The 26,313-nt window shown below is 44.6% G+C and overlaps 1 protein-coding gene across 1 annotated transcript in view; it reads left to right on the top strand.

The window, feature by feature from the left end:
- LOC124718638 overlaps window positions 1-26,313 on the top strand; it is a 526,059-nt gene that overhangs the window by 95,531 nt on the left and 404,215 nt on the right. The window contains exon 2 of the mRNA XM_047244262.1: window positions 9,316-9,424. The gene's annotated coding sequence lies outside the window, so the exon portion shown is untranslated. The remainder of the gene's footprint in view (window positions 1-9,315; window positions 9,425-26,313) is intronic.

Here is a 26,313-nt window from a genome sequence, read left to right as displayed (position 1 = left end):
AGTACGCGTCAGCCCGGCCCGGCCCGGCCGGCAGTGTGAACGCAGCCTAAGAATACGAAAAGAACCAGACGTTCAGAGCTCAAAAAAGATTTGAAACGTATCTAGAATGGGCGTGCGAAGCGAACGAAACGAACAACTCGATACTGAACTAACTATGAGCAGTCGGCAGTGGAACTGCGACGAGTGGCCACTCGAAGAAGGAAGAGTCCGGCCGAGCGAGACCGAGACCGGGACAGGCTGGAACGAGACTGGGCGACGTGCCGTTCGGGAACGAGACCGACCGTTTCCCGTTCCCGGGAACTGTAAGTAGAAAGCGGAGACCGAAGTGAGCAATGGAAGACCGTTCCTTACAATTCGTTCCTCGCTCTCCTTCCGTTCATCTTGGTGTACCGTTCCTTTGGACCCGTTAGTTCGCGAACGACCCATCTCTAGTGCGAACCCACGCAGTCTCGATGTCTGCCCATGCGATTATCACCATTCTGAGCCACGAAGAAAGACAGCCGGCCGATGTGGCCGCGCGGTTCTAGGCGCTTCAATCTGGAACCGCGCGACCGCTACGGTCGCAGGTTCGAGTCCTGTCTCGGGCATGGATGTGTGTAATGTCCTTAGGTTAGTTAGGTTTAAGTAGATCTAAGTTCTAGGCGACTGATGACCTCTGAAGTAAGCCCCATAGTGCTCAGAGCCATTTGAACCATTTGAAGAAAGACGTTTGTAGCTGTCGGTTTGCTTCTGGCACGCCTGCGTGTAATCATGGTTCCGTGGGCAACCGCAGATATGCCCCGTCTTGTCGCACAGTGGGCTAAGTGTATTTACAATCACGGCGATTACGTTTGAAATAATAAACAGTTTACTTAACTTTTCTCCATCCGTCTCGTTTTGATTTGAGTGGCTCTTATACATATTCAGATTTGTGACCCATGTAAATTGTTTTGTCGCTGTGGTGTACCAATGTTAGTCATTGTACCCCCTTAACTTGGTTAGATGAAAAGATCGCTTTAAAATAAGAAATTTAGTTTCACAATGGAAACAAGAATTGCTTTACTTCTGTCGGATGCCACTGTCGTAATGATCGGCTTACGAGTGGAAATGCTATTCATATTTGCTGTTTCAGCTCTTCGTCTATTGTCAAACAGCAGTTGCAATCAACGCACTGTAATTAATTTAATCCTCATAAAAAGAGGCAACAACACAAGTACTATACGAAAAGGAACGATTATACTAGTATATTCAAATATTGAAGCTTACTCGTTGCGCATAAGATGCCGAAACTGGCCAGTGGCGAATACGGATAGCATTTACAGTCGTGGGTGGAATCACGTCGTCCTTTCCAGAACTATCCATTAGTTTGTATGAACCAGGAACCATTCTGCAGCCGTACACGTTAGCAATGCGGACTTTCTACATCTGCATCTACATGGATACTGTGCAAATCACATTTAAGTGCCTGGCAGAGGGTTCATCGAACCGCCTTCACAACTCTCTATTATTCCAATCTCGGATAGCGCGCGGAAGGAATGAACACCTATATCTTTCCGTACGAGCTCTGATTTCCCTCATTTTATCGTGGTGATCGTTCCTCTCTATGTAAGTCGATGTCAACAAAATATTTTCGCATTCGGAGGAGAAAGTTGGTGATTGGAATTTCATGAGAAGATTCCGTCGGAACGAAAAACGCCTTTCTTTTAATGATTTCCAGCCCAAATCCTGTATCATTTCTGTGACACTCTCTCCCATATTTCGCGATAATACAAAACGTGCTGCATTTCTTTGAACTTTTTAGATGTACTCCATCAGTCCTACCCGGTAAGGATCCCACACCGCGCAGCAGTATTCTAAAAGAGAACGGACAAGCGTAGTGTAGGCAGTCTCCTTAGTAGGTCTGTTACATTTTCTAAGTGTCCTACCAATAAAACGTAGCCTTTGGTTAGCCTTCCCCACTATATTTTGTATGTGTTCCTTCCAATTTAAGTTGTTCGTAATTGTAATACCTAGGTATTTAGTTGTGTTTACAGCTTTTAGATTAGACTGATTTATCGTGTAACCGAAGATTAACGAGTTCCTTTTAGCACTCATGTGGATGACCTCACACTTTTCGTTATTTACAGTCAACTGCCACATTTCGCACCATTCAGATATTTTTTGTATATTGTTTTGCAGTTTGTTTTGATCTTCTGATGACTTTATTAGTCGGTAAACGATAGCGTAATCTGCAAACAACCGAAGACGGCTGCTCAGATTGTCTCCCAAATCGTTTATACAGATAAGGAACAGCAAAGGGCCTATAACACTACCTTGGGGAACGCCAGAAACCACTTCTGTTTTAGTCGATGACTTTCCGTCAGTTACTACGAACTGTGACCTCTCTGACAGGAAATCACAAATCCATTCACATAACTGAGACGATATTCCACAAGCACGCAATTTTACTACGAGCCGCTTGTGTGGTACAGTGTCAAAAGCCTTCCGGAAATCCAGGAATACGGAATCGATCTGAAATCCCTTGTTAATAGCTCTCAACACTTCATGTGAATAAAGAGCTAGATGTGTTTCACAGGAACGATGTTTTCTAAACCCGTGTTGACTGTGTGTCAATAGACCGTTTCCTTCGCGGTAATTCATGATGTTCGAACATAAGATATGTTCTAAAATCCTGCTGCGTATCGACGTTAACGATATGGGCCTGCAATTTAGTGGTTTACTCGTACTACCGTTCTTGTATATTGGTGTGACCTGTGCAACTTTCCAGTCTTTGGGTACGAATGTTTCGTCGAGCGAACGGTTGTATATGATTGGTAAGTATGGAGCTAATGTTCGGAAAGTACAAAGTACAGTGGGCAGATTATTGGTATTAAAAACAAAAAAAACTAATTTGCCTCGTTCCGGGTAAAGCGACTCTCAACGCGAGAACTGCAACAAAAACAGTTTTGCCGGTCTGAACTGGCTGCGCTATGCCAGCGCACGGGCGTGAACTTGACATTCGCGACGCGCCCCGTTCATTGACTCGCCATTTACCCGTGCTGCCATCTGTCGAGGGGCAAGCGCAGCGCGGGTCGTGCGCGGTAAGGCGCGACGCGGCCAATAGGTGGCTCTAGCGGCGCTTCGTGCATTGCGAGTACGAAATTCGCACAAACCATTCGTGACAATTCACTACCTGTGCGATACGCTGACGGATCAGATGCGATTTGTTTTCAAACAGTAAATTCGTTCAGTGTTCTCTTGATTGATCATTAATACCTTCTGATTTAAAATGTATAAACCTCATAATAAGTGATCTTATATATCAACAACAAAATGAGAGAATAAGTGGTCACGTAATCATATAGTTCGACTACATTCGACTCCCCTTGTTTTGATTTTGATAATGTTTGTCTTATAATCTCTTGTCATGAAGTCATTCACCCCGTTCAATTGCACTTCCAAGTCACCTTGCGTCTTGTCACAGAATAACAATGTCATCGGCACATCAAACGTTTTTGTTTCTTCTTTCAGAAGTGTAATACTCTTTTCAAATTTCTCCTTGGTGTCCTTTGCAGTTAGCTCGATGTCTGACTTCCTTCTGAACTACTGCTGTGCTTTTATGCCGTTCGACTCCAGTACGAGCAGCCATCGGGTCATCAATACTACTGAAACCTAACTAACCTAAGGACATCACACACATCCATGCCCGGGGCAGGATTCGTACTGTTCCATACTGTAGCGCCTAGAACCGCTCGGCCACTACGGCCGGTACTTATAAACAAGATAGACAGTCGAAATCGGTATAGTCATTAAAGTATTTCTTGAACACACTCTGAAATTGGCTCTAACGAACTAATGTTCGCTATACGAGACGTATGGGAAAAGTAAGGGCTGTTTGGTTGCAGTGTATTTAAATGTGAGCAGCTACGACAAAGTTTCACGAATCCAGCTAAATTTGTTGATTGTTTATGGAGTCGTATAAGTCACTGTTTTGTTTTAGTAGTGGTTTCTGAACTTAAAAAAGAATGCCCCTTCTAAGATAGTTGATCCTGCCAGCAGCGAAGTGCGTTCTGTAATTCGATATTTGTGTGCAAGATGATCTGCAAATACACAAATTCTTTGGGAGCTGTGGCTGGTGTTCATGCCTACAGTAATGAGTGAAGGAAAGGTTAGATTATGTAGTCGAGACTTTTACATGAATCGCGCTGCGGCAATCCCAGTGTCCACACCCATGAAATCAAATAGAAACTGTCTTTTGGCAGATAATTGTCGGCTGATGCGTTACTTTGGTAGAACTATTCGTAGCATATCTGTAACAATTTTGCTCATACAGAGATGCCACCATGCTCTATAAGAGAGTGCACACATATACATTTATACATCTACACCCATACTCCGCAATCGGAGGGTACTTTGAGTACCTCTATCGGTTCTCCCTTCTATTCCAGTCTCGTATTGTTCGTGGAAAGAAAGATTGTCCGTATGCCTCTGTGTGGGCTCTAATCTCTCTGATTTTATCCTCATGGTCTCTTCGCGAGATATACGTAGGAGGGAGTAATATACTGCTTGACTCTTCGGTGAAGGTATGTTCTCGAAACTTCAACAAAAGCCCGTACCGAGCTACTGAGCGTCTCTCCTGCAGAGTCTTCCACTGGAGTTTACCTATCATCTCAGTAACGCTTTCGCGATTACTAAATGATCGTGTAACGGAGCGCGCTGTTCTCCGTTGGATCTTCTCTATCTCTTCTATCAACCCTATCTGGTACGGATCCCACACTGCTGAGCAGTATTCAAGCAGTGGGCGAACAAGCGTACTGTAACCTACTTCCTTTGTTTTCGGATTGCATTTCCTTAGGATTCTTCCAATGAATCTCAGTCTGGCATCTGCTTTACCGACGATCAACTGTATATGACATTCCATTTTAAATCACTCCTAATGCGTACTCCCAGATAATGTATGGAATTAACTGCTTCCAGTTGCTGACCTGCTATACTGTAGCTAAATGATAAAGGATCTTTCTTTCTATGTATTCGCAGCACATTACACTTGTCTACATTGAGATTCAATTGTCATTCCCTGCGCCATGCGTCAATTCGCTGCAGATCCTCCTGCATTTCAGTACAATTTTCCATTGTTACAACCTCTCGATATACCACAGCATCATCCGCAAAAAGCCTCAGTGAAGTTGCGATGTCATCCACAAGGTCATTTATGTATATTTGTGAATAGCAACGGTCCCACGACACTCCCCTGCGGCACACCTGAAATCACTCTTGCTTCGGAAGACTTGTCTCCGTTGAGAATGACATGCTGCGTTCTATTATCTAGGAACTCTTCAGTCCAATCACACAATTGGTCTGATAGTCCATATGCATATAATGTGCAGGTCAGCGTGTTCGGTCAGATAGCTGGTTGGCCTGTGTAATAAAAAACTGAGTGGAAGGAGCAACAAACGAACTTTAACGAATGTATTGTGACGTCCGCAACGACCAAACACAACGATCAACAACGAGCAATAATGCAAAAAAAAAAAAGCTGTCTAGGCGCTTCAGTCTGGAACCGCGCGACCGCTACGGTCGCAGGTTCGTATCCTGCGTCGGGCATGGATGTGTGTGATGTCATAAGGTTGGTTAGGTTTAAGTAGTTCTAAGTTCTAGGGGACTGATGACCTCAGCAGTTAAGTCCCATAGTGCTCAGATCCATTTGAACCATTTTATAATGTGCAAGCCACCTTATACGAGGTCTCAAAAAAACGCCGAAATTTTGTCCACAAAATTTTTCCGCGCTTACCTTATTCTCCTTCACAACTGATACACCGCTCCCAAGGCCCACTTCCGGAAGCAGTCTTGGTACGCCTCTAGCTGGATCGAGCGATGCACATTCTCCAAATTTTCTTTTACTTCGTCTATCGTTGCAAATCTTCGGCCTTTCGACAGGGTTTTCAACTTTGGAAGTGAGAAAGGCCCGCATGGGCTACATACGAATTTTTATCTTTCTAATACGTATTTAGCGACTTCAATATTTCATAAAAAAGCAGACTTTACCCAGAAAGTAGTTCTCACCCAGTTCAGACATGCAACTTTTGTGGCGTACATTTGCATATTCCGAACAATTTTTAGCTTTCTAGTTCAATATTCAACGCACTTACTTTTTAAGATCGTACGGCTGCAAAATATTAACGCGAATTCTTTACAGACGAATGGAAAAAATGGTAAAAGCCGACCTCGGGGAAGATCAGTTTGGATTCCGTAGAAATATTGGAACACGTGAGGCAATACTGACCCTACGACTTATCATAGAAAATAGATTAAGGAAAGGCAAACCTACGTTTCTAGCAAGTGTAGACTTCGAGAAAGCTTTTGACAAACTTGACTGGAATACTCTCTTTGAAATTCTGAAAGTTGCAGGGGTAAAATACTGGGAGCGAAAGGCTATTTACAATTTGTACAGAAACCAGATGGCAGTTATAAGAGTCGAGGGGGATGAAAGGGAAGCAGTGGTTGGGATGGGAGTGAGACAGAGTTGTAGCCTCCCCTCAATGTTATTCAATCTGTATATTGAGCAAGCAGTAAAGGAAACAAAAGAAAAATTCGGAGTAGGTATTAAAATTCATGGAGAAGAAATAAAAACTTTGAGGTTCACCGATGACATTGTAATTCTGTCAGAGACATCAAAGGACGTCGAAGAGCGGCTGAACGGAATGGACAGTGTCTTGAAAGGAGGATATAAGATGAACATCAACAAAAGCAAACCGAGGATAAAGGAATGTAGTCGAGTTAACTCAGGTGATGCTGAGGGAATTACATTAGGAAACGACACACTTAAAGTAGTAAAGGAGTTTTGCTATTTGGGGAGCAAAATAACTGATGCTGGTCGAAGTAGAGAGGATATAAAATGTAGACTGGCAATGGCAAGGAAAGTGTTTCTGAAGAAGAGAAATTTGTTAACATCGAGTATAGATTTAAGTGTCAGGAAGTCGTTTCTGAAAGTATTTGTATGGACCATCATCAGTTATTTTGCTCCCCAAATAGCAAAACTCCTTTACTACTTTAAGTGCCTCATTTCCTAATCTAATTCCCTCAGCATCACCCGACTTAATTCGACTACATTCCATTATCTTCCTTTTTACTTTTGTTGATGTTCATCTTATATCCTCCTATCAAGACACTGTCCATTCCATTCAACTGCTCTTCCAAGTCCTTTGCTGTCTCTGACAGAATTACAATGTCATCGGTGAACCTCAAAGTTTTTATTTCTTCTCCATGAATTTTAATACCTACTCCGAATTTTTCTTTTGTTTCCTTTACTGCTTGCTCAATATACAGATTGAACAACATCGGGGACAGGCTACAACCCTGTCCTACTCCCTTCCCAACCACTGCTTCCCTTTCATGTCCCTCGACTCTTATAACTGCCATCTGGTTTCTGTACAAATTGTAAATACCCTTTCGCTCCCTGTGTTTTACCCCTGCCACCTTTAGAATTTGAAAGAGAGTATTCCAGTCAACATTGTCAAAAGCTTTCTCTAAGTCTACAAATGCTAGAAACGTAGGTTTGCCTTTCCTTAATCTTTCTTCTAAGATAAGTCGTAAGGTCAGTATATATATATATATATATATATATTAATTAAGCGTTTCCGGACACATGTCCGCATAACATCTCTTCTTTATTTGTGTGTGAGGAATGTTTCCTGAAAGTATATATATATATAGGGTGTTACAAAAAGGTACTGCCAAACTTTCAGGAAACATTCCTCACACACAAATAAAGAAGAGATGTTATGCGGACATGTCTCCGGAAACGCTTAATTTCCATGTTAGAGCTCATTTTAGTTTCGTCAGTATGTACTGTACTTCCTCGATTCACCGCCAGTTGGCCCAATTGAAGGAAGGTAATGTTGACTTCGGTGCTTGTGTTGACATGCGACTCATTGCTCGACAGTACTAGCATCAAGCACATCGGTACGTAGCATCAACAGGATAGTGTTCATCACGAACGTGGTTTTGCAGTCAGTGCAATGTTTACAAATGCGGAGTTGGCAGATGCCCATTTGATGTATGGATTAGCACGGGGCAATAGCCGTGGCGCGGTACGTATGTATCGAGACAGATTTCCAGAACGGAGGTGTCCCGACAGGAAGACGTTCGAAGCAATTGATCGGCGTCCTAGGGAGCACGGAACATTCCAGCCTATGACTCGCGACTGGGGAACACCTAGAACGACGAGGACACCTGCAATGGACGAGGCAATTCTTCGTGCAGTTGACGATAACCCTAATGTCAGCGTCAGAGAAGTTGCTGCTGTACAAGGTAGCGCTGACCACATCACTGTATGGAGAGTGCTACTGGAGAACCAGTTGTTTCCGTACCATGTACAGCGTGTGCAGGCACTATCAGCAGCTGATTGGCCTCCACGGGTACACTTCTGCGAATGGTTCATCCGACAATGTGTCAATCCTCATTTCAGTGCAAATGTTCTCTTTACGGATGATTCCAACGTGAACAAATTGTAAATTTTCACAATCAACATGTGTGGGCTGACGAGAATCCGCACGCAATTGTGCAGTCATGTCATCAACACAGATCTTTTGTGAACGTTTGGGCAGGCATTGTAGGTTATGTCTCGATTGGGACCCATGTTCTTCCACCTATGCTCAATGGAGCACGTTATCATGATTTCATACGGGATACTCTACCTGTGCTGCTAGAACATGTGCCTTTACAAGTACGACACAACATGTGCTTCATGCACGATGGAGCTCCTGCACATTTCAGTCGAAGTGTTCGTACGCTTCTCAACAACAGATTCGGTGACCGATGGATTTGTAGAGGCGGACCAATTCCGTGGCCTCCACGCTCTCCTGACCTCAACCCTCTTGACTTTCATTTATGGGGGCATTTGAAAGCTCTTGTCTGCGCAACCCCTGTACCAAACGTAGAGACTCTTCGTGCTCGTATTGTGCTGCGTCAGCGCATCAGGGATTCCGCGCGACGGAGGGTGGATGCATGTATCCTCGCTAACGGAGGATATTTTGAACATTTCCTGTAAAAAATGTTTGAAGTCACGCTGGTACGTTCTGTTGCTGTGTGTTTCGATTCCATGATTAATGTGATTTGAAGAGAAGTAATAAAATAAGCTCTAACATGGAAAGTAAGCGTTTCCGGACACATGCCCACATAACATATTTTCTTTTTTTGTGTGAGAGGAATGTTTCCTGAAAGTTTGGCAGTACCTTTTTGTAACACTATATATATATATATATATATATATATATATATATATATATATATATATATATATGTGTGTGTGTGTGTGTGATACGCTGACCTGACCGCTCCGCCCTCTGTGTGTTGCAGAGAGACTAGAGCTGGACCTGAACAACTCGGCGGCGCCGACGCCCGGGCTGGTGGGCGTCTCCCAGTGGGTCGGCAGCGGCGGCGTCGCGACGCTGGATGACGTCAGCAGGTAGGCGCGCTCTCCGCCGTCCGCTCTTAATGTCTGCTCACTGCATCGATCGGCCCACCTGGCCACAGCGGGCGTTCTCCGTCGTAGCTGCTGCGACCGTCTCCGATGCCATCTCGGCTCTTTACAGACGGGCAGCGCGACTCTTACAAGGCAAAGTTGTAGACAAGTTTACTTCAATATCTCCTGAAGCTGGCCACTCCAAACCCAGTGTCCGCAGCTTGCGGTCTCGTAGCTAGCGTTGCTGCCTCTGGATCACAGGGTTCCAGGTTCGTTTCCCGGCCGGGTTGGGGATTTTCTCTGCCCAGGGTCTGGGTGTTTGTGTTGTCCACATCATTTCATCACCATCATTCGTGACAGTGGATCGACTGGACTGTTGCAAAACTTGGGACTTCCTACGGGCGCTGATGACCGCGCAGTTGAGCGCCCCACAAACCAAACATGATCATCATCATCATCAGTGTTGTGTTGGCAGAAGAGCCAACACCGTGTTACGAGAGCAGGCCGAAATGCACGCGTTTTAGCTCACGCAGGCTGGCGTGTGAAGGGAAGTACTATACTGACGTGAGGTCTGGAACATGATAAGGAATGAGAATTTAGAAAGCGGACGTAATTAGTTTCATACCTAACTTTAATCCATTAATGATGAACGTCGCTCTTGACGGTACATGATTCACAATATTACCTTTTCAGAATTATAGTAATTGCAGTTCCTTCTCTAAATCCTCGCGCAAACGAAAAAATGTCTGACATCGAAATAAGTGTCCAAGGAATAGAAAAGCAACTGGAATCACTCAACAGAGGAAAGTCCACTGGACCTGACGGGATACCAATTCGATTCTACACAGAGTACGCGAAAGAACTTGCCCCCCTTCTGACAGCCGTGTACCGCAAGTCTCTAGAGGAACGGAGGGTTCCAAATGATTGGAAAAGAGCACAGGTAGTCCCAGTCTTCAAGAAGGGTCGTCGAGCAGATGCGCAAAACTGTAGACCTATATCTCTGACGTCGATCTGTTCTAGAATTTTAGAACATGTTTTTTGCTCGAGTATCATGTCGTTTTTGCTCGAGTATCATGTCGTTTTGGAAACCCAGAATCTACTATGTAGGAATCAACATGGATTCCGGAAACAGCGATCGTGTGAGACCCAACTCGCTTTATTTGTTCATGAGACCCAGAAAATATTAGATATAGGCTCCCAGGTAGATGCTATTTTTCTTGACTTCCGAAAGGCGTTCGATACAGTTCCGCACTGTCGCCTGATAAATAAAGTAAGAGCCTACGGAATATCAGACCAACTGTGTGGCTGGATTGAAGAGATTTTAGCAAACAGAATACAGCATGTTGTTCTCAATGGAGAGACGTCTACAGACGTTAAAATAACCTCTGGCGTGCCACAGAGGAGTGTTATGGGACATTAGAAAATTGCAGCGAAATGCAGGAAGATCTGCAGCGGATAGGCACTTGGTGCAGGGAGTGGCAACTGACCCTTAACATAGACAAATGTAATGTATTGCGAATACATAGAAAGAAGGATCCTTTATTGTATGATTATATGATAGCGGAACAAACACTGGTAGCAGTTACTTCTGTAAAATATCTGGGAGTATGCGTGCGGAACGATTTGAAGTGGAATGATCATATAAAATTAATTGTTGGTAAGGCGGGTACCAGGTTGAGATTCATTGGGAGAGTGCTTAGAAAATGTAGTCCATCAACAAAGGAGGTGGCTTACAAAACACTCGTTCGACCTATACTTGAGTATTGCTCATCAGTGTGGGATCTGTACCAGATTGGTTTGACGGAGGAGATAGAGAAGATCCAAAGAAGAGCGGCGCGTTTCGTCACAGGGTTATTTGGTAACCGTGATAGCGTTACGGAGATGTTTAATAAACTCAAGTGGCAGACTCTGCAAGAGAGGCGCTCTGCATCGCGGTGTAGATTGCTCGCCAGGTTTCGAGAGGGTGCGTTTCTGGATGAGGTATCGAATATATTGCTTCCCCAACTTATACCTCCCGAGGAGATCACGAATGTAAAATTAGAGAGATTAGAGCGCGCACGGAGGCTTTCAGACAGTCGTTCTTCCCGCGAACCATACGTGACTAGAACAGAAAAGGGAGGTAATGACAGTGGCACGTAAAGTGCCCTCCGCCACACACCGTTGGGTGGCTTGCGGAGTATAAATGTAGATGTAGATGCAGAATATGGCGCCTTGCTAGGTAGTACCAAATGACGTAGCTGAATGCTATGCTAAACTGTCGTCTCTGCAAATGAGAGCGTATGTAGACAGTGAACCATCGCTAGCAAAGTCGGCTGTCCAACTGGGGCGAGTGCTAGGGAGTCTCTCTAGACCTACCGTGTGGCGGCGCTCGGTCTGCAATCACTGATAGTGGCGACACGCGGGTCCGACGTATACTAACGGACCGCGGCCGATTTAAAGGCTACCACCTAGCAAGTATGGTGTCTGGCGGTGACACCACATCATCCGATCCCAGTTTCCCTACCTCAAATGGTCAAGTGAAGCATTCTCTATGTCCTGTTGCATTTTTACACGCTCTTATGGAAACACCCTGTATACAACGTTTAAAAACGCTTGTAACGTTTAAAAATCCCCGAAGCGACGTAGATGACACCCTGAGACAAGTACTCGCAATTTAATATGAGACAAATGGGGCCGCAACTGTCGGGAAATGCTCCAAATGAGGCTGACAGATATTCCACATGTGACGGTCACCAGAAGTAACCAAACAAAAGTAGTTCCTAATTAGATTTTTCTGCTTTTGCCCTTTCTTTTTTTTTTATTTTATTATTTTTTTTTTTCACAGACTTTATTTAGAAAGAAGACGTAGATTATTTACTGGTAATGGTGCAATTCGGAAGCGTATATTCATTTGATTTTGAAACAGTGCGGTAGGTTTCCGTTATAGCGGAACAGCGAAACCGGTAAATAATCTAAAAAATGTTATCTCAATCTAAACGCATGCCACACCGACATGAGCACACTGCTTGACTTGAGTTAGGTCGATTACGTGCCGCAGACCCATAGGCTCCACTGCTGCACGTGCAGCGAGGTAAGACATCTGGTGACGTCACATGTTCAACATTTGTTATCCACTTTTAAGGAGTTCCCCGACATTTGCGACCCAACGTCACTTATATTTAATCATTTGTTTCAACGTCGTGTACATCGCTTCGGGGGTTTTAAACGTGGAGAAGTACCACTGTATGCATACACTGAAGGAGAAGAAATCGCAACTCCAAGAAGAAGCTGTGCAAAATAAACAAAAGCTGATAAGCGTTTACCTACATTTAAACAACGATGTCTATTTTAATTTCGGAGGACACTATCATTAACACCTGTCTGACAAGGAGACGGCACGACCGTGGGGTTGGGGATTTGTCCGAAATTTTGTGTGGTGAAAGAGGACCCCTTAACACCTCACGTGGTTAACATATTAGGACGCACTACCCGAAAATCCCTGGAAAAATCGATCCAAAGTTTTTTAGATGCCTTATGAGTATACAATGTTAGTACATTGCCGAGCCGCCGTCTGGCCTAGATGGATAGGGTTCGATTCCTCCTCCGGCACTTTTTTTCTTCTGTTTCATTTTCTTTTGTTATTCCACAATTATTCAGAAAGTTTCCCAAACCTAGATTATCTTTAACAAATTAGTTACATTATTGAATAAAAAAGATTTTCTTTTTGTCGAACAACACAATTCATGGCGGTGGGTTTTCCATTTTTCATTATAAAGTATATGAGGAGAAACATTGGGTTTTTAATCAGAATAACAAAGTCGATTGGGAAACATTCAGTTTTTATACATGTAATAATTATAAACAAGAACATAGCATCGCGAGAGATTTCTTCCGAAGATGTCGATGCAGTTAAATTATTTTCCATCAACAGCTTTTCATAACACACCACTGCGTCCTTCATCGTAATTTTGATAGATCAGTATGAATGGATTCTTCAGGAATTTCTTCCCCTATTCCAGAGCAGCCAGCAACTTCTTCAGTCGACATGTTTAGCCTCGGATCCGAATAATACGTCGAAATTTGAAACAGGCACGTCTGTTCGCGACGAAATCGAAAAACAAACTGCATTTACTTCTCACGGGTCGCGCACAGGCCTATGCGGAGATGACCTTTATAATCCCAAGGGGACCCTTACAAAGCCCCTTTAAACCTTGAAACGCCATAAAACGAAATAGAACAACGAACACCAATATTTTTCAGTGAATGAAAAACTTTACGTTCTTGAACTAACATAATGTTTTAAAATAATGTAGGTTTGAGAAACTTTCTGAATAATTGGTGCAATAACCAAAGAAAATGAAACAGAAGAAAAAAACTGCCACAGGAGGAATCGAACACGAGACCTCTGTCGTAAGAATCCGAGCCCTTAACACCTAGGCCAGACGGCGGCTCGGCAGTGTGCTAACATTTTATACTCACAAGGCACCTACGAAACTTTGGATAGATTTTTCCCGGGATTTTCTGGGTAGTGCGTCCTAGGATTTTAACCACGTGATGTGTTAGGGGTCCTCTTTCACCACACAAAATTGCGGACAAATCCCCGACCCCACGGTCGTGCCGTCTCCTAGTTAGATCTGTAGTGGGAGGAGTCATACCAGATTCTTTACTCAGGTTCTTTATTCACCATTGACCACCTGAGGTGGAATAGGCAATTTACATGGATATCATATAACATTTTCCTTGAATAGTACCTTAAAGCTAAATGAGCATGGCACATAGTGCCACAGATGATAACATAGACCATAACGTAAGATAAATACATTCAGTGACATCACATAATGAAATCCTTAAAAATTAATGTCAGTTGATTTTATATTCATAAATTCTGTTATATTGTAAAAAGGATTGATTAGTAGCTTGTTCCTGAAGCTACTTATGTGAGCCGACCGAGAAGAAAATGGAAGTTTATTAAATATTTTTAATTTATTAGATGGGAATTCCCTGTTCTTGTCAGCCTGTGGCTAGCACCAGAGGGAGGGGTTATTTGACACTTGGCGAATCGTAACTCAGCTGCATAAAAGTATAAAACAGTAGGGAAGAGTCGGGGAAGATTCAGCGCTTACAGAACGAGGCCATGACGTTAGATTCACGGATTTTATTATTTCCTTGTCGTCAGATATGGGATGTTCAGTAATCGTGGCTTCTCGGTTTGCTACACAATCAGATAGTCGTATTAATGAGCTTTATTACAATAAGCAAACATGCGAAGGTCACTCCTAAAGAAATGCACACTATTTTTGTAAAAATACAGTTTTCATTCTGCATGTGCGAAAGTTTTGCGCCTGCCGGTGTGGCCGAGCGGTTCTAGGCGCTTCAGTCTGGAACCGCGCCACCGCAACGTCGCAGGTTCGAATCCTGCCTCGGGCATGGATGTGTGTGGTGTCCTTAGGTTAGTTAGGTTTAAGTAATTTTAAGTTCTAGAGGACTGATGACCACAGATGTTGAGTTCCATAGTGCTCAGAGCCATTTAATCATGTTGAGAGTTTTGCAGTGTGTAGATACGAGGCTTGTTTTTTTAAGTAAGTACCGTTTTGAAATTAAAAAAAGACGTGCTAAGATATCCCAATAATTTTATTTTTACATGAAAGCCTGTACCTTATCTACGCCATTACAGTCTGATTCTTCCTTGTTTACGTTGTGTACTGAGTGTTTAAGATGCCTCCGGTAATCGTGAGTCCCGGCGATTGTGAAGTACGGGCTGTTATAAGATTTCTTAGTCCTAAAGGACTAAAAGTGATCGATATTCATCGTGAGATCTGTGCAGTTTACGGAGAAAACATTATTAGTGATGGAATGGTAAGAAAGTGGGTGAGAGCATTTAAAGATGGCCGCACAAATGTGCACGATGAACAACGGAGTGGGCGTCCCTCGGTCGTTAATGAAAGTTCGGTGCAGAAAGTGGACAATAAGGTGAGAGAAAACAGACGCTTTACGATTTCCTCCTTGCGGTTTGACTTTCCTAATGTTTCTCGTAGTCTTTTGCATGACATTGTGACCGAGCACTTGAATTATCGAAAATTGTGCTCACGTTGGGTACCGAAAATGTTGACGGATGTGCACAAATCCAAACGTTTAGGCAGTGCATTGACTTACCTCGAACGGTACCACAACGACGGTGATGATTTCTTAAGCCCAATTGTTACGGCCGATGAAACATGGGTGGCCTACGTCACACCAGAATCAAAGCAACAGTCCGTGGAAGTTGAGCAAGGGCTACGTTTTGCTGGAAGACAATGCCCGTCCGCAGGTGGCGAATCAGACCAAACATATCGTCACATCTTTTCGATGAGAAACTCTGGATCATCCTCTCTACAGCCCCGATCTTGCGCCCAGTGACTACCATCTGTTCCTGCACTTGAAGAAACACCTGGGCGGTCAGCGTCTTCAAGACGGTGACGAATTCAAAACAGTGGTGATGTAGTGGTAAACGAGTCAGTCGGCAGACTTCTATGAGGAGGGTATTCAAAAACTGGTACAACGTTATGACAAGTGCCTCAAATTGACGGAAATTATGCAGAAAAGTAGATTAAGGTACAGACTTTCATGTAAAAATAAAATTATTGAGATGTCTTAGCACTCCAGAACTTAGAACTACATAAACCTAACTAACCTGAGAACATTAAGTTCTAGGGGACTGATGACCTCAGAAGTTAAGTCCCATAGTGCTCAGAGCCATTTTTGAACCGGTTTCGGCTTACCGCCATCTTTTGATCTGTTGTAAATACAGAGGGGTCCCAAAAAATGTATCCACTGTTTAAAAGTCCATAACTGGCAAACTAATTGACGGAGTTGTCTCATCTTTGGTAGTGGAATAGTTTGTAGTTCCGGCAATCGCCACACAAGCGTTGTATTGCGTTGTTTTATTTTGTCGGATGACAGTCGCCAGATAGTCAGTGTTTTTGTTCTTAGTTGCACCTAGTTACTCTAGTAAATATGGCTGGCGCAAGGCTTACATTCGATGAAGGGAAGTCAGTTTTGAAGTGGTATTTTAAGTACGAAAACATTAACGAGGTTCAACGGCAATGGCGAAATGAGTGTCAAACAGAGCCACCGATGCATTTAATGATTCGTCGCATTCGAGACAAATTTGAAGCCGAAGGCTGTGTTAAAGATGTACACAAACAACAATCTGGACAACCTGTAACAGTAGCAAGTCCAGCTAACTCCCGTCGTGTGTTACAACAATTCACTCGCTCACCACAGAAGTCTGTGAGGCAGTGTGCCCGTGAAACTGGAGTGAGTCGCTCAAGTGTTCGGCGAATTTTGAATACAGCGAAGTGGAACCGCTACATCCCAAGATTGCTACACGCAATGAACGAGGACGACCCAGATCGTAGAATGGAGTACTGCGAGTGGTTTACTAACGTTGTGCGCAACGATGAAGAAAGAGTTTGCAGAGATGATTGTGTGGTCCGATGAGGCACAGTTCAAACTCAATGGTACAGTTAATCGCCACAATTGCATCTACTGGGCCGCCGAAAATCCGAATTTCCGTGTAGACAAAGCCGTGAATTTGCCAGGAGTAAATGTGTGGTGTGGGTTGTCTTACCGGGGCTTGATTGGGCCATTCTTCTTTGACAGCACAGTTACCGGTGAGGTGTACCTTCAGAGGCTTTAGACATCCGTTTTACCTGCCATCCGAGACTTGTATGGAGACGGGAGAGTTTACTTTCAACAAGATGGTGCCCCAGCCCACTACCAAATCGTGTTAGGGCGTATCTCGCCGAAAATCTACCAGGAAGATGGATAGGCCGTAGAGTATCCACCACATTCCCCAGACCTAACTCCTCTGGACTTTTACCTGTGGGGAACACTAAAGGACGTCGTTTATAGACAAAAGCCACGCACATTGGATGAACTTCGAGAATCCATCGTACATTCATGTGCAAATATCCAACTGAACACGTTGCAGTCAGTAGTTCGTGCTGCAGTTCGGCGGCATCGTTTGTGTGGGGTGTTAATGGTGATCATTTGGAACACCTACAGTGATATCTTTGAGTTGGACTTTAAGCTACACTTTCACCAAAAATGAGACAACTCCGTCAATAAGTTTGTAAGTTATGGACTTTTAAACAGTGGATACATTTTTTGGACCCCTCTGTATAAATATTGCGTAAGCGACTAGGTTCAGTTAGTTAAGACTATATCTATACAGTATCAATGATGCATGAAATATAAAAATATAAAATATTTGTAGCCATGTATAGCAGCCGTACATACCGTTAAGATATTCTGATAAAAAATCTTCGTCAAGTTAAACATGTGAGTACATGGTATGTGCTGATAAAAATCAGATTGCGTTACGTATTTATACAGGAACCTATTGCCAGCAGAAAGCACTTTAGCTAGAGAACATATTAACCAGTGTCGCCAATATAAAGATTAAAATGCAGTATGCACCGTCTTTGGGGCAACGGCCTTGCCGCAGTGGATTCACTGGTTCCCGTCAGATCACCGAAGTTAAGCGCTGTCAGGCGTGGATGGGTGACCATCAAGGACGCCTTGCGCTGTTGCCATTTTTCGGGGTGCACTCAGCCTCGTGATGCCAATTGAGGACCGAATAGTAGCGGCTTCGGTCACAGGAAACCATCATAACGACCGGGAGAGCGGTGTGCTGACCACACGGCCCTCCTATCCGCATCCTCAGCTGAGGATGACACGGCGGTCGTATGGTCCCGATGGGCTACTTGTGGCCTGAAGACGGAGTGCAATGCACTGTCTTTAGTTAAAAACATATGCTGATATGCTATTGTGAAATTGGACTCCTAGTTGAAATCCATAAAAACCACAATCACTGTACAATACAGTCCTTAGACTGGTTAGGTAACGTACAGCCTTTTATGAATGCCAGTATAAAACGTAGCGTTTGTAATCCAGATCGGGTTCAAATTTCGTCGAATGGTTTTGAAGTGTCCCTAGAGCTTCCACCCTGTACACCAGAGCAAAAATTGCGATTGCACTGCACTCCAAAGGTGTGTGATCACGTTTGATGGAAATGCAGCCGCATAATGGACTAAAAGAAGGCTGAATGGTCTGAGAGTGTCAGAAAAGTCCAAGGATGTCCAGAACATCTTTTGAGTTGTTCACCGCAATGTGAACTGTCCTTTTCGAACGCTAAATGTGGTTTCACTGACGCCCTTTACGCCACCTGCTCAGGCCTTTTCGGGCCGATTCCGAGCAGCTCCGTGTGACTGAAAATGTTTTCCTCTATAAGCCGTAAGAAAATCGCGTGTTTTCAATGCTGAGTGTTGCGGTTCCAACATCCCTCGCAAACGCCTCAAGAGAAGGTGTGTGTGTGTGTGTGTGAGAGAGAGAGAGAGAGAGAGAGAGAGAGAGAGAGAGAGAGAGAGAGTGCGTTCGCGCGCGCGCTCTGTTTGTTCTCTCGGACTTGACGGACATTAAAATCATTTATATGTGAAATGATAATTAAATAGACACCCTAGCTGCAAACAGGCGTTGATGTACTTCATTGGGGACATGTTGAAAATGTGTGCCCCGACCGGGACTCGAACCCGGGATCTCCTGCTTACATGGCAGACGCTCTATCCATCTGTCCCCAATGAAGTACATCAACGCCTGTTTGCAGCTAGGGTGTCCATGTAATTATCATTTCATTTCTAGCAAAGCTGCATGGTCATCCACGGTAACTGTTCTTTCGGGAACAGATATTACCGTCATATACATTTATATGTGGATGAACTCTCTCTCCCAAACTCTCGAGGGGATCATAGTGAGGGTGCGAGTAATCAATATTATGGACACTACGCAAGTGGTTTGCCACAAATTTAGGAATTTGCGTTGGATAGAAAGCATACTCGCATAGCCGAAGTTATTAAGGCGACTGTTTACGTAAAGCAAGAAATACGGGTTCGAGTCGCGGTCAGGCAGAAATTTACCCTCATTGCCATTTAATTCATTTGAATATCCGCCTGCGGTTAAAGTCGGTATTTCTATTTCATTGGATCTTGTACGTGTAGAAAGAGCAGAAGAATTTCTTTTTCGACTCAGTCTTTACTAAAAGGACGAAGGTAAGCGTCCCCCACTAGCGTAAGGAGAGGGGCCATTGAGTAATGTGTATCGGCGGTGAGTCATGCGGCCATTACGGGGCAAACAGGAATTCCTGATTCACGCAGCGGAAGCCTGTCGCTACGTGTGGGCCCTTCCCTCGCGTACCGCCAGAACCTCCCTCCCGGTATGAGCGCTGCGTTGCAGGTCCCGAGATACAGGCGCCCGCTGCGAAAGGAGGCTGCGATTCGGTTCGGGATGAGATAGCGTCTGCTGTTTGGGGACGCCGGATTGATTGCTTCCGATGCGCGGCGCCGTCTGTTGGGGTGGGATGGGAGCAGGCGATGCCGTGATTGGGGGCGGCGACGTGCGGCTTCTGTGGCAAGGGAACGCGTGTGCTTCCCTGCACGCGTGCACTCTTACGAACTCCCTCTTCCAACACTTCTCCCCCTGTCGCTGTTTTGCAATTTTAATCAAGGCCGTCGGAAACTACACTACTGCCATTAAAATTCCTACACCAAGAAGAAATGCAGATGATGAACGGGTATTCATTGGACAAATATATTATACTAGAACTGACATGTAATTGCATTTTCATGCAATTTGAGTGCACAGATCCTGAGAAATCAGTACCCAGAACAACCACCTCTGGCCGTAATAACGGCCATGATACGCCTGGGCATTTAGTCGAACACAGCTCGGATGGCGGGTACAGGTACAGGTGTCCATGCAGCTTCAACACGATACCACAGTTCATCAAAAGTAGTGACTGGCGGATTGTGACGAGCCAGTTGCTCGGGCACCATTGACCAGACGTTTTCAGTTGATGAGAGATCTGGAGAATGTGCTGGCCACGGCAGCAGTGGAACATTTTCTGTATCCAGAAGGGCCCGTACAGGACCTGCAACGTGCGGTCATGCATTATCCTACTGAAATGTAGAGTTTCTCAGGGATCGAATGAAGGGTAGAGCCACCGGTCGTAACACATCTAAAATGTAGCGTCCAATGTTCAAAGTGCCGTCAATGCGAACAAGAGGTGACCGAGACGTGTAACCAATGGCACCCAATACCATCACACCGGGTGATACGCCAGTATGGCGATGACGATTACACGCTTTCAATAAGCGTTCACCACGGTGTCGCCAAACACGGATGCGACCATCATGATGCTGTAAACACAACCTGGATTCATCCGAAAAAATGACGTTTTGCCATTCGTGCAGCCAGGTTCGTGGTTGAGTACACCATCGCAGGCGCTCCTGTCTGTGATGCAGCGTCAAGGGTAACCGCAGCCATGGTCTCCGAGCTGATAGTCCATGCTGCTGCAAACGTCGTCGAACTGTTCGTGCAGAAGGCTGTTGTCTTGCAAATGTCCCCCTGTTGACTCAGGGATCGAGACGTGGCTGCACGATCCGTTACAGCCATGCAGATAATATACCTGTCATCTCGACTGCTAGTGATACGAGGCCGTTGGGATCCAGCACGGGGTTCCGTATTACCCTCCTGAACCCACCGATTCCATATTCTGCTAACAGGCATCGGATCTCGACCAACGCGAGTAGCAATGTCGCGATACGATAAACCGCAATTTTGATAGGCTACAATCTGACCTTTATCAAAGTCGGAAACGCGATGGTACGCATTCCTCCTCCTTAAACGAGGCATCGCAACAACGTTTCACCAGGCAACGCCGGTCAACTGCTGTTTGTGTATGAGAAATCGGTTGGAAACTTTCCTCGTGTGAGCACGTTGTATGTGTCGCCACCGGCGGCAACCTTGTGTGAATACTCTGAAAAGCTAATCATTTGCATAACACAGCATCTTCCTGTCGGTTAAATTTCGCGTCTGTAGGACGTCATTTTCGTGGTGTAGCAATTTTAATGGATAGTAGTGTATGTATTACCTTTAAGATATATCAGTTATACAGGGGATGATCTGATTTTGGACGGTAGTAATGGGACGTACTGGCAGGGAGACGTGTGTTGTTTGAATGGGCTTGGCAAAGCGTTTCAGAAAATCGTCTTTAGTTGTCAGTCAGTGCGTCTTCCCAGTCAGTTTGTAGTCAGTCAGAAGCAAGTTGGTGTCCGCTCAGCAGAAGGCTGTTAATATGCTGTAGTTTGCAAAGAGTCAGTCAACGACTTTCGTCGACGTTATTCCATTGATGCGCCTGCACCCAAAAACAATCGTCATTGGTATCGCCAATTTGAAGAGAGATGATGCTTATGCAGAGGTAAGAGGCCAGGTTGACCTTACATTTCTGATGGATGGTGGAAAGAATTCACCAAATGTTTGAGTGGAGTCTACAGAAGGCTACTTGCCAAGCAAGCAGAGAACTGGAAATGCCTCATACGTCTCTCTGGCGAGTGTTAAGGCGTCGTTTGGTCTAAAAACCATGTAGACTACAGTTAGTGGATGCTCTTGCAGTTGGTGATAAAAGGAAGCGGGTTACTTCAGCAATCCTGTGCTAGAGGAGACAGTTTCACAGCGGGTAATTTTCAGTGAGGAAGCAGCATTTCTTGTTAGCGGTAAAGTAAACTGACATAATGTGCGCATATGAGGACTCCAGAACCCTCAAGACATTACTGAGTACGAAACAGACTCATGTATAGTGAACGTTCTTTGTGCCATTTCTCGTAAGAAAGACTCCGATCCCTTCTTTCTTTACGAAAAGACAGTGACTGGAATGAGCTGTCTTCACATGCAACAGAATTGGCTTTTTCCACAGCTGTAATTCAAAAAGTGTCATGATGATCTTTCCATTGGCATCTCCTTCGGGGGACTCTCAACATTGAATAACCAGCGGAAGTGTAACGTTGTACGAGTCGGGACGCGAAATGATAGAAGTTTAAACATTATAGGGAAGCTAGAAAATCTGAAAAGGAAAATGCAAAGGTTAAATCTAGATGCAGTGCACTCCGTCTTCAGGCCACAAGTGGCCCATCGGGACCCTCCGGCCGCCGTGTCATCATCAATTGAGGATGCAGATAGGGGGGACGTGTGGTCAGCTCACCGCTCTCCCGGTCGTTTTGATGGTTTTCTGTGACCGGAGCCACTACTATTCAGTCGATTAGCTCTCTGCTCAGTGCATGGCATCACGAGGCTGAGCGTTCCCCGAAAAATGGCAACAGCGCATGACGGCCCGGATGGTCACCCATCCAAGTGCTGGCCACGCCCGACAGTGCTTAACTTCGAACCGACGGGAACCGCTGTATCCACTGCGGCAAAGCCGTTGCCCAATTTAGATACAGTGAGTATCAGTAAATGAAACTGAAAGGGGACAAGGATTTCTGGTCAGATGAGTATAGGGTAATATTAACAGCAGCAGAAAATGGTGTAACGGGAGTGGGATTCGTTATGAATAGGAACGTAGGGCACGGAGTGTGTTACTGTGAACAGTTCAGTGACAGGGTTTTTCTCATCAGAATCGACAGCAAACCATCACCGACAACGATACTTCAGGTATACACGACGACACCGTAGGCTGAAGATGAAGAGACATAGAAAGCATATGACGATTTTGAAAGGGTAATACAGTACGTATGGGGTGATGAACATTAATAGTCATGGGGGATTGGAATGCGGCTGTAGGGTAGGGACTGAAAGAAAGGGTTACTAGGTACTGGGAATAAGAGAGGAGAAGACTAATTTTCTACAGTAAGTTACAGCTGGTAATAGCGAATATTATTAAGGATCACAAGAGGAGGAGATACACCTGGAAAAATCCGGGAGATGCAAGAAGATTTCAATTAGGTTAGTGCATGGTCAGGTAGAGATTCCGAAATCAGATATGTATTGGATTCTAAGGCGTATCCAGGAGCAGAAACAGACGCAGATCACAATTTAGTAATGATAAAGAGTAGGTTGAAGTTTAAGAGACTAGTCATGAAGAAGAATCAGTGCACAAAGAAGTGGGACACAGAAGTACTAACGAAAGTTCTGTGAGGCTATAGACACTGCGGTAGGGAACAACTCAGTAGAGAGTGCAGTTGAAGAGGAATGATCTCCTCTAACAAGAGAAATCCCAGAAGTTGTTCATACAAACATCGGTACGTGGAAGGTAACTGCGAAGAAACGTTGGGTAACAGAAGAAATAGTTCAAGTGATCGGCGAAAGACACAATTATAAAACCCTTCAGGAAAATTCAGGAATACAGAAATATAAGTCATTTGGGAAGTTGAGAGAAGCCAATGCGAAATGGGTGTAGGAAAAATGTGAAAAAATCGAAAAAGACGCGGTCGTCGGAAGGGTTGATTTAGCTAATAGAAAAGTCACAACAACTTTCAGTGAAATAGAAGCGAGGGTGTGAACATTAAGAATGGCAGGGGAGATCGACTGTTCAGCATAGATGAGAGATTAAACCGGTGGAAAGAGTACCTGTGTATGGAAGGCCCCTACTAATGGGAGGAATTGTCTGGTAACGTGATAGAAACAGTAACAGGAGTCGATCTGCAATATACAGAGGATCCTGTATTAGAATCAGAATTTAAAACAGCTTTGAAAGACAAGATCGAATAAGGCAGTAGGGATGGATAAAATTCCATCAGAAACCTGAAATCATTGGGGGGAAGTGGCAACGAAGGTATATTTAATGTTGGTGTGAAGAAGCTTTGAGCCTGGCGATATACCACCAGACTTTCGGAAAAAACATTATCCGCACAGTTGCGAAGATAGCAAAAGCCGAAAAGTTCTAGAATTATCGCACAATCAGCCTAAGTTCTCATTCAGCCAAGAATAATATACAGAAGAATGGAAAAGAAAATTGGGGATGTGTTAGATGACTATCAGTTAATGTGGCTTTAGGAGAAGTAAATGCACAGGAGAGGCATTTCTGACCTAGCAGTTCACAATGAAAGCAAGACAATCAAGAGACGTTCGTAGAATTTGTCGTCTGGAAAAAGCGTTCGTTAATGTAATGTGCGAAAGATATTTGAAAACCAAACACATTATAAAAAATGTATGTACAGTGATCAACCAGAACAGTATTAGCACCTACCCAAGTAGCGGGTGTGTCCATCTTTGGCACGGATAACAGAGGCGAGAGGGCCGCTGTGGCCGAGCGGTTCTAGGCGACTCAGTCCGGAACCGCGCTGCTGCTACCATCGCAGGTTCGATTGCTGCCTTGGGCATGGATGTGTGTGATGTCCTTAGGTTAGTTAGGTTTAAGTTGTTCTAAGTTCTAGGGGACTGATGACCTCAGAACTTAACTCCCATAGTGCTCAGAGGCATTTGAACAGAGGCGACGCGTCGTAGCATGGAAGCAATGAGTCCTTGGTAGGTCGCTGGAGAAAGTTGGCATTACATCTGCACACACAAGTCGCCCAATTCTCATAAATTCTTGGGAGTGGGTGATGACCTCTGACGACACATTGTCACATCCCGGATGTGGTCGATCAGGTACAGGTCTAGCGAGTTGGGAGAGGGGGGGGCATATCAATTGGAAGCCGCCACTGTGTTCCTAGAAGCACATCCTCATACTCCTGGCATTCTGACATGCCGCATTGTCTTGCTGAAAAGTACCGCTGCCTTCTGGAAACAGCATCGTCATGAAGAGGTGGTTTGCAAAGTACGACCATCATTAGCCGTCATGGTGCCTTGCGCGACCTCCACTGAACACATGGATGCCATGTGACCTTTCGCCAGAGGAAAATGGAGCCACCGCCAACTTGTCTCTTTCCGAGAGCACAGGTAGCACAGTTGTCAAGGAGCTCTTCCTCTGGAATACGACGGATTAGCGCCTTCCCATCGGCATGATGAAGAAGGTATCGGCATTCATCAGACCATGCAACGCTCTGCCACTGCCCCAAAGTCCAGTGATCGATGGTTACGTGCCCATTTGTCATAGTCGCCGATGCTGTGGTGTTAACATTGGCACATGCACGGGTCATCAGCTGCGGGGGCCGATCGTTAGGAGTGTTGGGTGCACTGTGTGTTCAGACGCCCTTGTACCTTGCCCAACATTTAAGTCTGATCTTACAAGGGAACCTCCCCATCGCACCCCCCTCAGATTTAGTTATAAGATGGCACAATGGATAGGCCTTGAAAAACTGAACACAGATCAATTGCGAAAACAGGAAGAAGTTGTGTGGAACTGTGAAAAAATAAGCAAAATATACAAACTGAGTAGTTCAAGGGAAGATTGGCAACATTAAGGACGATAGGAACGCAGGAGCGCCGTGGTCTCGTGGTAACGTGAGCAGCTGGGGAACGAAAGGTCCTTGGTTCAAATCTTCCATCGAGTGAAAAGTTTAATTTTTTATTTTCAGTTTATGTGACAAACTCTTATGTTTTCATCACTTTTTTGGGAGTGATCATCACATCCACAAGAAAACCTAAATCGGGCAAGGTAGAAGAATCTTTTTACCCATTCGCCAAGTGTACAAGTTAGGTGGGTCGACAACATATTCCTGTCATGTGACGCACATGCCGTCACCAGTGTTGTATAGAATATATCAGATGTGTTTTCCTGTGGAGGAATCGGTTGACCTATGACTTTGCGATCAAATGTTTTCGGTTCCCATTGGAGAGGCACGTCCTTTCGTCTACTAATCGCACGGTTTTGCGATGCGGTCGCAAAACACAGTGAACAGAGACGTCAATGAACGAACGGACAGATAATAACTATACAAAAATGAAGAAAGTAAAATTTTCACTCGAGGGAAGACTTGAACCAAGGACCTCTCGTTCTGCAGCTGCTCACGCTACCATGGGACCACAGCTCTCCTGAACTGAAATTGTCCATGATGTTGCCTATGTGGCCCATGGACTACTCAGTTTGTATATTTTGCTTATTTTTTCACAGTTCCACACAACTTCTTCCTGTTCAAATGGTTCAAATGGCTCTGAGCACT

This window comes from Schistocerca piceifrons, chromosome 10 (genome assembly GCF_021461385.2).
Source record: "Schistocerca piceifrons isolate TAMUIC-IGC-003096 chromosome 10, iqSchPice1.1, whole genome shotgun sequence".
Classification (NCBI taxonomy): domain Eukaryota; kingdom Metazoa; phylum Arthropoda; class Insecta; order Orthoptera; family Acrididae; genus Schistocerca; species Schistocerca piceifrons.
Note: the sequence above shows the minus strand (reverse complement) of the source record. Positions and strands in the feature narration are given on the sequence as shown.